This window comes from Zerene cesonia, chromosome 15, assembly GCF_012273895.1.
Source record: "Zerene cesonia ecotype Mississippi chromosome 15, Zerene_cesonia_1.1, whole genome shotgun sequence".
In the NCBI taxonomy this organism is placed as follows: domain Eukaryota; kingdom Metazoa; phylum Arthropoda; class Insecta; order Lepidoptera; family Pieridae; genus Zerene; species Zerene cesonia.
This window is the reverse complement of record NC_052116.1, coordinates 1,683,031-1,697,254: the sequence shown is the minus strand read 5'-3', so window position 1 is coordinate 1,697,254 and position 14,224 is coordinate 1,683,031.

Here is a 14,224-nt window from a genome sequence, read left to right as displayed (position 1 = left end):
AATAATAATGTATCTTCATGATATTACATTTTTTGCCTAGCATTTCGCCACTTCCCCGTCCCAGACCTACACTGTCCATAGCCGTCAGAGATTACGTATATATCCAACGGTGATAGAATTATTGAAATCGGCCATAAGTTCCTGGGATTAGCGCGTTCAAATCAACAAACTCTGCCCATATAATATAAAGTGCAGTATATTTTGTGGAAAAGTACACAAACGCATATCCATTATAATAATCAGATAATTTATGGTTCATATAAATTGAAAATTGTTGATATCAATTACACACTTTTATTAAATTTAAACGTTGCATTTTTTATCATACAAATTTTATGTCGAATATCCATTTTTATACCATTAACAATAACGGATCCAAAATTATGTCGACATTACTCAGGTTTCTCAATATTTTGATTATTGTAATAAAAATCGCAATCGAAAACTGTTATTCGGCAGTAAATATTTAAATTTTGAGGGCTACATTTATGTGTGTAAGCATTAATTTAATTAAGTTAAATATTTTATTATTGTTCTTTATAAAAGTGTTGACATGAAATGCAAACTAATGAACTTTATGATTCAAATTGTTTTACCTAATAATTACCATAAAATTTCGATACAAATATAGTGAAATTGATTGATTCGTATTGGAAATTGTCAATTATTCAAAAAAAATGTTAAATATGGCGCCAAAAATAATAAATTGCCACTGTAGAGTTGCCATTTAATTAAAGCACTATTATTTGTTAAAAAAAAACACATGACGACATGAAGACAATTTTAATAGGTAATCAAAAATTGCTATTAAAAAACTACATATAATAAATAACATGTATACAAATAAATTTTAATTTAATATCAAAATTAAAGGCTTTTTTATCTTTAATAGCATTTTATCATAACGAAATCTACATTCTGAGCGACGAGCAAACAAAAACGCCACCATGTTCTGCTGACATTGTGTCGCATATTGATAAATATTCCCAAGTGCCAATAAATATAGCATTTAAGGAGCTAAAAAACTTAATTGGTTTACGTACAGGCGCATAAAATAAACTGCGAACAAGAAACTCAATTCAGATGGAGTTTTTATGAGAAAAACTGATATGCTTTTAATGATAGAGTGAAAAAAGTGGAGCCATGGAAAACGCAATAATTGGTGCAGGACTACCATGAAAGGTACGACTTAGCTTAGCTTAATACGTTATGTACGTGGAAATAAGTTAGCATTAATTGCCTACGTAAATGGTAATATCTAGAGGCGAGCCTCATAAATGCTGGGAAGCAGGGATAAATTGTTTTTTAAGGTGTAAATAAATTCGCCCTGCACTCTATGGTAGGCCAACGCGGCCTGCAATTAGTAAAACAAAATGAATATGTATGATTATCTATTTTATGCTTGTACTTCCATCTGGTTTCATGAAGAAATGCTATATGCCTACTTCCACATCTGTGTGTGTTTTCTCTATCTTAACATTTGTCTTATTCTTCTGATGAGTCAGTATTATTTACGTATATACCCTTTACTGCATTAGTTTCATTAATTAATTTATTTATTATTTAATATTTATATATTATTATATAACACTTTTTTAATTTTTTTTAAATCCATTGGACAATTTTTTTATGTTTAATTAAGATGGGAGCAGAAAAATTACTTTTGTGTCAGTTTTAGGAATATTTTTAACGTCAGAGGACCTATACTTGATCTAGCAAATAAATCCAATCAAACAAACGAAAGGTTTCCTGGCAGAGATGGCTTTTAGCACCAGCTTTGTCTTTTGTCAGTTTTGTCAGTCTTAAGTTGTTTTATTTTATATTAACTGTGTTCTTTTTTGTATAGATAATAAATAAATACGCTAAATCTATAAACGACATACGTCCTCTAGACCTTTTTAGCATCAGGCAATAAATACCGTTTATAAATTGGCGCTTATCCATTACTCCCAAACAATAAACTCGCACGCACTATCATTGTAATGTATCACTTACAAAAAACTACATCACAGCAATCGAATCGATTCGTAGAACGAATTTCAACCACTGCATAATCAGAGCCATCTCGATTCATAGAAAACGATCGAATAAAAAATCGATTAAAAAACAGTGTGTCACGCACGAGTGCGCAGATGTCTTTGACTTATGATTCATGTCTGCTTCTTAGAAGTATATTTTTTAATATTACAACTTTATTTAAATGTCTCTAGTTAAAAAACATTAAGCTATTAGTATTGTATTGGAACTGTACTTTTAATTGATTCAATCTAAATTTTAAATTAAATACACGTTGCTGTAAAAATTAGGCTCTGTTACTTTGAAGTAATAACCTATCAATGTATAGAATGAATAATAACAAACACAATATTATCTACTAGCGATCGCCCGTAGTACAAATATAGGCTGAAGATTAGAAATATGATTGACAAATAAGTAATGGTAAATGTGTAAGCTATTTTATTACGATTCAAAATCGCTTTTATAAGAAGTCTAATTGAATAAATAAATGTGTGGTTTTGAGTTTGAAAGCAATCACGTACAACGGAGAAAGAATTTTTGAAATCTGCCCAGTTATCTTTTGTTTTTATTTATTTTCAAGAACGTCTAGAAGCCGAGCGAAGCGATGTCGAGGCGTGATAGTATCATAAACATTAACCTGTCATTCATTGTCATTGGAAATAAGATGCCTCTACCTAACCAACCGACTCTTTTACGACCAATTACGTGGACAGCCTTCTGTGCCTCGCAGACCGAAACTTTCTTAACAGTTTCCTTTATAGATCGAACTTGCGACCATTCAGAAGTAATGATCTTTCAGTAACCACTGAACGATAGAAGCGTTAGAGCAAGACTAATTACAGTCCACAGGTTACAAGCTCTTACGCAAGCTGGTATATATTTTATTGTGGACTTTTAACCAACTTCAAACAAGGTGGTTATCAATTTTCTAAAAACGTTTTCGTCTGGATGAAACTCCTCTCGTCAATCTTAATGAAACTTAAAGGTTTGTTCTTTGTGGTCCATATAAATAACGTAAATTTTTTGATTAAAAATTATTATGCTTACTGCCGAAAAATGAATCATCTGTTTTTACACTTCTTATCTTTTTTAAACAATTACACAAATTTAATTAATGAAATTTGTTTGTTTGCAATGGATAAATTTCACACCACATAATCGAATCGTACTTATATTATAAACGTGAATGTATGTAAGAATATATGGTTGTATGTTTGATACACTTTCACATGAAGAAACTGAACGGAATTGGATGACAGACAGTGATGTAGCTTATGTACGACAATAAAACACAATTATCTGTATTCTTAAACTTATCCTAACCCATTCCAATCCATGCTTTTATTGCCGTTGTCAATTCTTTCCTTATTCATTACACGTTAAACTACACGTCAAAAGTGTTCATGAGCGGTGGTTATCGCTCACCATCAGGCGAACCACCAGCTCAGTTGCCTGCTATAAGATGTAAAAACCACTGACTGTTCTGGTAGATTATAATAGATGTGAATGTTACAGGAAAAGTAAATTCTAATCGCATTATAGTCTAGAAAACAATGAGTTTAATTGCATTCAAATATTGCGGATCACAAACGACAATTCGCAATCTCGCGAGTTAGATTATAAATCTAACGTTACAACAATATCACGGCCGCATATATAACACGCAGTGGAACATGTGCACTAATTATAGTCGTGTATGTAAAATATGCTTAGGATGGGCGTAGATCCATTGGCATGGGCGTTTCGCATTCAGTGACGCAAAACCTGGGGAAATAGAAAACGCATTACGCTCCGACGCGCGTATGTAATGCGCTGATGACGTCACGAGGTTGATTATTTATATATTGTAAGTTCGAATAAATTGTGATTGAATTGATGTTATCTTATGCGATAATCACACCAAAATTGCTAAGCAAATTTTCATTTCATTTGTGGGCTTAGTAAAAATGAGTTTCATGTATATAAGACGTGTTTATTTTTTACAATAAATATTCTTACGTTAATTATTGCCTTAAATATTAATTACAATTATTTTTGGATTACCAGTATAAGCATACGAGTATATATTATCATGAAATTATTCAAAACCGTGAAAGAGAAATCCTAAAAACCTAGTGAGCTTAACAACTGAATATCATATACATATTAATAAAAATACATGTATTCATATGTTTAAACTATCGCAGACTAGAAACAAAAACTCAAGAACTTTACATTAACTATATAAATATGTTAAATAAAACCAGTTACGATATCAATTATGATAAAAATAAAACATTACAGCATCAATGTGAAACCATTTGTGTTGTTGCGTTGTTTTTGTGAATTTCCTAAATCGCTATTTCATGTAAATCAATTGATTTATACTAATTTAAACATTTCTCTACGTTTTAAGTACATAAATTATGTATTTTATACTGATATTATATAAACCTAAATGAACCGCTGGCTTCGGTATTTATATATAGTATGATGTAAATACTTTTACTCTTAGTTTGTGTAAAACAAACACGGTTATTATGTATGTTTGTATAATCTTTGATTTATTAAATTTACTTGTCTTCCAAATAACTTGAAATCTTTAAACTTTAAACAACTTGCGTCTTTTTCTACCGAATTCTAGAAAGGATACCAAATAATTCGACTGTATTAATGACTTTGTTGTCTCACAGCTTTCGACTGGATGGACCAATTTTTATGATTTTTTTTTTTCGTTTAAAAACTATCGCTTTGCGATTGGTCTTATTTAAATTTATCCTTCTTCTGACAATCTGAACACAATTTACATTTTCGTCAAAAATATTTATTTTATATCACAGTCGTCAAAGCAATTTCTATCATCATCTTCAGCATTCATTGCATAGATTCAGATGAAATCTAGAATAACAAATAGATCTATAATAAAAAAAACCTGGATTTAATATACACAATTCCTAATCGGTCAATGATCCAACAATCTAATTAAAAACAGATAGCAAAGAGCACCTTAATACCTATTTAATTATGGCAGACGGCTTATATAATGTTGTTTTTAGATATCCCATACTGCTTAGCGTTACGGATGAGTTCCCACCCCTAAAGGTGAAACGGGCGTGTCCAAATGTGGAAGGGGTGGGAATATCTCTAATAGTACAAACAAGAACACATAACAGCCATTGGCGCCTAACTTAGCAACACCTATATTAATAAATGCCTAAATATGTCGCGTATAACTTTCATAGATTTTCTACCATGAAGAATATTATAAATTTAAACGTTTTGTGTCTATTTGTGGATGTTTATTAGTGCTTTTGCGAGTTGTCACGCTGTTAATGAAACTATTGGTGATAATTTATTTATAATTAACAATTTTTGGAAATGATGAGAAAATTATAATTAAGAAGAATGCTTATGGGATTTGGCGGCTGATGACTGACTAGTAAGTATTTTCTAACCATTTAATATTTCTTAAAGCTTAATTATACTGTTTCTTAAAATTCCTTTCAACACTTAATAGTTACTCTTCCCTGTTGCGTAAAGATGGGAAATAGATATACAACTTTGGGAATATGTCCGTTGAAGGCTTCATTAGTATAGCACTCATCTGGTAATGATTTTCACTGCAATTTCTAATTATGAAAAGTATCAGTATCATTTTAATAATCTTTCAGCATACCGCCTATGAGGGTTCACGCCATAATCCACCACGCTGGCCAAGTGAGGGTTAGCAAGTGTCACACGTCGTCGAACTTTTAATTCTCGCATATAGTTTCTCACTATGTATTCCTTCGCCGTTTCGAGCAGTGGTGTTATTATCCACATGCGCAGATAAATTAAAAAATCTGTTTATATCCCACGCGTTCGTCTGGTCTCGAACCCCCGACTTATCGAATTTAAGTCCGACGTCCTCACAACTGAGCCACCACTTCAGTTTGTGAGTATATATCTCTGTTATATCACCACTGTAATCTGTATTTATCTTGCATCGGATTTATATTCTGCGTTATAATAATAACAATTATGACCCGTTTGAGCCTTATCAATGCGAGACTTTCTAGCCATCCGTGGGGTTTATTCCCAAGTGATTATACCGCCAATACAATTGTCAGTTGTTACCGTACACTTCGTTAGAGTCCAACTATATGCACCACAGCATCTACGACCTATGATTATGGACCAGTAGTGTTAGCGAATCGTGTTATTACTAATATCTAGACATCTACGCATGTGAGAAGCTGGCGCCTACGCTAATTGCGTAAATTGTATAATTTGAGAGGGCATTCGTAGAGGTTAGGGTGCTATGTAAAATGTAGAATTTACTTAGGTAAAAAGATAATTTAATTCTCTGTTAAATATACACGCAAACATTGATAATTTTAATGTAGTTAAGTAGAACTGACTCTGGCATTAAATAAACTATAGAATTATGATTATTCTTAGTAAAAAACTAAGCTGCCTTCAAATTGTGATGCCTGTATCCCAGCAGTTGGAGAACATATGAGCTGATGACGATGTTATCAATTAAGCATATAATGAGCTATTTAACTGAAAATATATTGTTTATTAATTAAAGCCTATGAGCCTATATAAAACGTTTGTTAATATAACAACAACATATAATTTTTATTAAGTAGCGTAGTATGCGTGATGAGAAAAGTCTAAAAGGTAGGTCGTAAATAACAATATATCTTTGATATATATTATAAGTAAATTATTCGCTATATCTATTGTATAGGAAATATGAAAGTGTCCATTGATTTTCTTATACTTTGCCGGCTTCTATTTGGATATAAATAGCTAATAAATTATGTTTAAGTTCAATAAACTTATCTAAAATATTTAAGCTTTATTTCGCAGATGTAAATAGCTCTCCGTATTTTGTATAAAGGGTTGAGGTTATATTAAAATATCAAGTACATATATCTTAATCAATCGTATGTAAACTATGCTGGCGGATAGCCAAAATTCATTTATTTAAACGATATATTGTAGAATAAATTTTATAAATCAACTTTTCATTATTTTTTATTATGTATCAGCTGCGTCCCGCGGTTTCAACTCCGAAAATGTGATTATTATTTAGGTCCAATGTTCTTGTCAGAATATTAAAATAGGCACAAGTTATTATTTATTACATCAGCTACTTGTCTGTGAAAGTCCCGTTAAAATTGGTCCAGCAATAAGCCGAGACAAACAGACGGACTGACTAAAATTGTAAAAAAAAGTTTTTTGATGCACATGTACTGTCTATACATCCATATATATTTAGTGAATAGCCTCTCTATTTCAACATTACAAACAGACTCTCAAATTTTATTTAACGGTATAGATTATGAACATTATATAATCGGAAACGTGACTATAACTTGGCCTTTACATCACAGCCGTCGCTATATACACGAAAGCTCTCTCCTGACTGGTTTAAAACGAGTAACATACTAAAAGAGGCGGGGCACCATTCGAATCGTTTATAAAAATGATTATCAACTTTCACACGTTCACGGTAGCGTGTGTAACAAATAATCTTCATATATTCGCCCCTAGTGTTATCGCTATAAAAAGTTACCCCTATATGCAATGCAACACGGTATGTGTTGCTGATTCGTATATTGCAACAATGTAATAGATTGGTGGCTAGACTTGTTTATTTAACGTTTTTGTAGTTCTACACATGTTCTATCTGCTTATACCCGATTAATCTTAACAATATGTACAATTTTAATACAAATAGAAATGTTATGTTCATACTGAGCTGTTTGATCCGCCCTCGGCTATAGTATCTAATCGACACAGATGTAACTCTAAATGTACTCGTAGGTAACTTTATTCGATTGAGTTGTCGGTAACAAGAATTATATAAATTATTAAATATTTCTCCTTTATAATACAAACGTAACGAAATATATTAATTTATTGTTCGACTACACTGTCCTGCCTTTACACTCGTGGAATTATTCATGTTATATATGACATCCTAAAATTGTTAGTATTGGCAACACCGTAATAGACGGCAACCGGCAGCGGCGTGTCTGTGAACGTGATCCACGTGAACGAGTCCCAAATGCCATCGAAAAAAGGAAAGGTATATTGGATGGAATAGTTTGCCAACGATTAATTAATTGTGTTGAGTGGTAAATAAGTTAATCATGTATTGTTTAATAGAGGTCAGTTCCAATACAATGGACTATATAATGTATCCCGCGAATTGTAATCTATCGATAAATTGTAATCCGTAAATACTGCTTACAATTTAACTGTATGGCAATTTGAAATATGTGGTAGTCGAGCACGCTTCGGCGTGATTTGGGTCAGGTCGCACCGGGGAAGTACCACACCCCCACAGAAGACCGGCGTGAAATAGCATTCTGCTGTGTTTCGTTCGGTGAGTGGGGGAACCAGAGGCCCATATACTTTTCCTTACCCTTTATTCCTATCGCCAATCCTTTCTTAATCCCTTCCTAAAAAGTCGGCAATCCATTTGTAGAGGCCCAAGGTCTGACCGTACCTTATGCCTCTCCAAATGTTCATGGGCGGTGGTAGCGCTTACCCATCAGGCGTCCCACCAGCTCCATTGCCGACTGTAACATTAAAAAAAGTGTCACATTATTATATATAAGGCTGTTTAATGAGATATGAGCATTCGGTATGACATAGGTTTTACAATCTTATTGTGATGTATAATATAAGTATATGTACATAATATAAACCTTCCTCTTGAATCGCTCTATCTAATAAAAACCCCTCATCAAAATCTGTTGCGAAGTTTTAAAGATCCAAAGGAACAGAAAATGGGACATGGTTTAAGATCCAAGAACACAAAGAAACAAAAAGTAGGGAGATAGTCTTAATTATAGTAATATCCAAACGTTCCAAATAACAACTGTTTCTGACTACAATATAATTAGTATAAATATTTCCCAGTGATAATTTAGTTATCTCTATAGATGGGGTGGGGTGTCCCCTAGGCACATAAAGCATAGGTATGGCAAAAAGACGCGTATTCGATTCCCGCCTCGTGATCAAATTGTTTCTATTCTTTCAAAATTTCTCATCTATAAAACATTGCAATTGTATAAAACGAAAAATTAAATTTATCATATCGTTTTACTCAGATTCATATATATAGGCTTCTTACAAAGGAAATGCCTAATGCGCAAAGCCCGAGGCAATTAGCTATTTCAATGGCTATTATATCGTGGTTCTTTGTTGAAAATACACGATAATTATCCATTATATCAACATTTTTAACTATGTGCGTTTTTTGTTTGAATTCCTTTATGTAATTGGTGATTTTATATAAATGATTGATACTGCATTTTCTAAGGTTCTCAATTTAAACAATTTTTTTTTTTGTAACTCAGAACAGAGTTATCTGATTGTGATAAATATATTTAGAATTATGCAGCGGTATATATAATTTTATAATTTTGGAGCGATGACTTTTCTTGTAAAAGAATTATTTAATTTTTTAGAAAATCGAGGTATCGTTATTGAAGCGTCCGAGTTTTGGATTTATTTTCTGGGTCCTTTTTGATGCTAAAAATTAAGGGGACATAGTTTACCTTTTTCCCATGTACCTATTACATTTGGGCTTTAATTATAAACGTCGGATTTTTTTATTCATGCATTCCTTGTAATTCTGAAAACAAAAATTCATAATTTATTGGCAGGGGGGGAGGGAGGTGTTATTAATGGCTTTGTCTAAAAGAACGCGTACTTAGCGTGCGTCAGAGCGCTAGCCTGATGTCGCGCTATGACGCTGAACTATGAGAGCTTTCGCAGATAGATCGCGTTCATAGAGCGTGTCAGATCGCTAACCTGACGCCCCGCTATGACGCCGAATTCTGTAGAACTACGCGCTATACCATACCACATAGTACAACAACATTATATATTAGGTGTATTAATAGCGCATTTCATAGGGTCCGGTTAGTGCACTAATGCGCGCTGACAATTGATCTGTGTCTTACAAATGTGTTTATAAATAAAATGTATTTTAAAATTAGTCAACTATATCTTATTCTGTATTTCATAAATTCTATAACACAATGATAATTTACAAGGTTTTTTATGCAAGAATTCTTTTAAAATCTTGCGATAGTAGTTGTGTCTGTCTGTTTCTTCTTCACGCCTAAACCACAGAATCGATTTGGATGAAATTTGGAACAAAGTTAATTTTTGACCAGATGGACATAAGATACAGTTTTTATGACAAAAATCTTACGAAAACGTGAACTATGGGAGTAAAATTTCGGGAATCTTTCCTTTGTCTATGAGGCACGAAGCCGCGGGCGGTCTATATTATTGGACTAGATTACCAATAACCAGGTTTTATTATTACATCTTTTCTTGTTCCCACAAAATGATCACAATAAAATCGATTTTATTAAATAGCAGAACTTTTGATGATATGAAAGTTTTATTCGCACGTGCATCTCCGAAGTGTGTCGGACACAAAAACTCTTCTTGGAAGCACATCTAATTTCTTAACGGTAAACTTATCATCAATTTGATCCCTGGTCTCGTTTCGTGATTTTAGTCGACGCAGCGAGTGTATGATGTGATGCAAGTGTACATTTTCATTTTTAATTTATTAATAGAGAAACAAATTGGTTTTGAGCTTAATTAATAAAAATATTTAAAATATAGGTAGGTAATATAACGATTATGATAAAAGCGTATAGGACAATTTCTAGAAGGTTAATTAGTAAGCTTAATTATATTACTCTGTCAATAATTCGACTTGGTGTTAAGAAAAGTTAGAATCTAGTACCAGTGGTAAAAAATAACTCGTAAATCTTTTACTATTTGTGTATATATGCATTTGTGTATCTGACACTTTTTAAAAGTGCTTTTATAAAGTATATTTACAGATCTTATTATGAATGCTCCCTTGTTTGTTTGTCTATCTTTCACAGAGCGGAGTAATTTCATGATACGTTTTTGTGACTAAGGCTAGATAGGAAGCTAGAGAATGACAGAGGCTTCTTTTTACCAGCGTGAAAAATCTTATTCTATATGAATTTTGTTTAACTAAACCGGTTTTGAAATCTAAATACATATAACTCAAAGGTGACTGACTGTCATAGTGATCTATCAACGCACAGCCCAAACCACTGGACGGATCAATGAAGAAAATATTTTGATAAATTCTACCCCCAAAGGGATAAAATAGGGGAAAGCAGGGTGAACATTCACCGCTCTTTGCTAAAAAATTGAGAAAGTGAGAGAAAATGAGAACGCATACATAACATACGCAGGACCTCCGAAAAACAGGCCTAAAATAAGAACTTTATATTTATAAATTCGCATACGATTTTGAAACAAAAATCCAGAAAAAATTTAAGCCGGTAATTGGCACCCTTTTAAAAATGTATATTTTGAATGTTATTTTTTTAATAGTTTAATTAATGTAGATTAGTTTTTGTGTAATCTGTAAATAAAAATGTAAGTTTTTGATAAATACTTAAATGATTTATGGGCGTAGTTTTATAATCGCAAATGAGATCGTAAATCCAACACGAATATTGAAATTCAGTTAGACATTTATTTCATTTAGATACCCTAAGTAGCGTCTACAAACGAATAAGTATTGTCACAATAATATTAAATAACAAAAAATTATTGGAAATTGGATGACTGTATTTAATAAAAAATATTCTTTTTTTATTCTAATTGTAATGAGTTTCTGTCTTATAGTCATAGACATACCTGAGAATTATAAAATGTTTTTTTGTTAAGCAGGATTTAATTACAAGCAGCAAGTTACACAGCTTTTTGTTTCCTTTTTTTATCAATACTTACCGATGTTACATAACTACGATTTCTACTTTTAAATTTATTCACAAAAACGTAAACTCTTTAGAATACAATATTAAAAATGTAAACATAAATTTATAAATATATTTTTAAGGATAGCGTAGAAAATTAAACGCATTTTTATATAAATTCCAATATAAAAAGTGCAATTAACGTTCTCACCAATTATGATTATCGCTTTAAATAACTGTTTAAATAAGTAAAAATATTTAATTCGACAATAAAAAATACTAAAGCCATTACTACATATAATTGCAATTTAGACTAAAATACTTCTACAGACGCCTAAATTAATTCAAAAATTCCGCATAAAAACCTAAATAAGATTTCTTAAAAAACACAAAAAAATGTACCAAAACTAAAAATAGCCATCAACCCCCTACAACATACCTCCATCAGTCATCTTCACTTCACACACAACACAACACACACATGCACTAAAAATCACACACACAAAAATTGGTCAGCTGTTCGCGCAAGGACGTTTCGGGTCATCGACCGTGTCGGACTGGTATTTTTTTTTCCAATTCGCCGGACGCGCGCGCGCAGCCCGCGATCTCCGCAGCGAATGAGGGACCTTAGAACTATTTCAAATTTCTCTAATCCTCTCACATAAGTCTAGTTAGAATTGCATTGGTGGTTTGCGGAAATGGCATGATCGCCTTTTTTCCGATCCCTCGACAGGTTCATTGTATACTTTATAATGGCCGCAAATATTGCATTTGGTTATATCCACTTGTGAGTTGGAAAAATCTCGAAACCGAGAGCTATGCCCCAGTTATAGCTGGCGAGGCGGTAATTAATTTTCCTTTTCTAAACTGGATGTAAAGCAAGAATGTTAATCTCTCACATTCTTTAAATATAGTTATATTAGAACCGTGCTTGGTTTGGCGAGAACCGAGTGTAGCCCGAACCAAACCTCTACTTACTATTTCACACAATGACAAGAGCAATTGAACTGCCATAAAAAATTACAATGTAACCCAACTTCACAATTAGTACATTGCATTGAACGAAAGGACATCGAAGAATATTATTTAACTGTTATTAAATAATTAGCCATTTATTTCTTTGAAATGAAACGTGTTTAAAAACAGGCTCTGCCCAGTTTGGTGTGGATTAATTTACTTCATTCTATCATCAGTTGTTAAGGGACGATAAAATTTCTGAAGTATGATCATTCAATTTGCCACGCGTCAAACTTCCTGCACCTCAAATAGTAGCAAACTTAAACGTCAATAATATTGATGTTACGGGGCAAATTAAATTCCAATAAACAGAGCTGTCATTAAACAATTTAAAACGCTATACGGTTTATTTTTTTTTTATTAACACCCGATAGAATGTATGGTTACTTCTTCATCTAAAATTCATATTAAAAAACGGCCAACACCTTGAACACTTTTCACAATTTATTGTTGTATTTTATGGTCTCTTAATTATGGATGGATTTCAATTTGACATTGTTTGTTTTTAAAGTACTTTAATGAAGATATCCGTATTTTTAATGAGTTAATATTTTGCATGTTGTAATTGTGAAGAGTGGTTAGATAGGAGGCAATATTATACAATGTTATTACCGAGCCAATCGTTGTAGAGGGGTCATTGAAAATCGGCACTTTATATGAGTAATTATAGGGCCAATTTTCTGCATATGCGCAACAACTCGTTAACATAACGCTTTTAATTTTATGCCATAAGGTTTCCTGCGTTCGATCTTAAATAAAAAAAGACAATAATTCACTGCCCAATTAGGCTATGGCCAGTGTGTTCTTATGTAAATATTAATTAACACAGTGGGCATAAAGGAGCTAATTTATGCATCAGGATCACTCATAATTTATAGGTTATATAACCTGTGAAGGAAGTAAATGAATTATTTAACACGTTATTAATTACACGAAATAATAAATTCAATATTTGCAACCCTTATAGCTTTTTGTAGGTACATTCATTTGTATTTTATTGTTGTTTTAATTAGTTCTGTATAAAAAATATTTCCACAAAATAAATATCTCATTAATTATAAAAGCAATACATATAAGTGTGTAAAGAAATAAATAAACATCATTATCATCCTTTATTTGTCCACTAATGGATATAGTCCTTTTCTATGGCACGCCACTGAGTCCAGTCAATGGCTCTTTGTAACTTGACAAAATCTCTTATGAGACTATAAAAGATATAAAAAATTTTAATTTATTGTTTCATCGCATATTGTAAGAGAAAATCGATTCAAACGAAAAATTATGTGATGACGTCCTACATACGGTGGAATTATGCAAATCACTGTTTCTTATTTTAATCTTATTATCGTGTTGTGGTAAAATTATAACAATCTATTTTATAACTTAAAAAAATGTGTGACAAGTATCAAAGTTTTAATTGTCAAGTCTCTTTTTTAGTA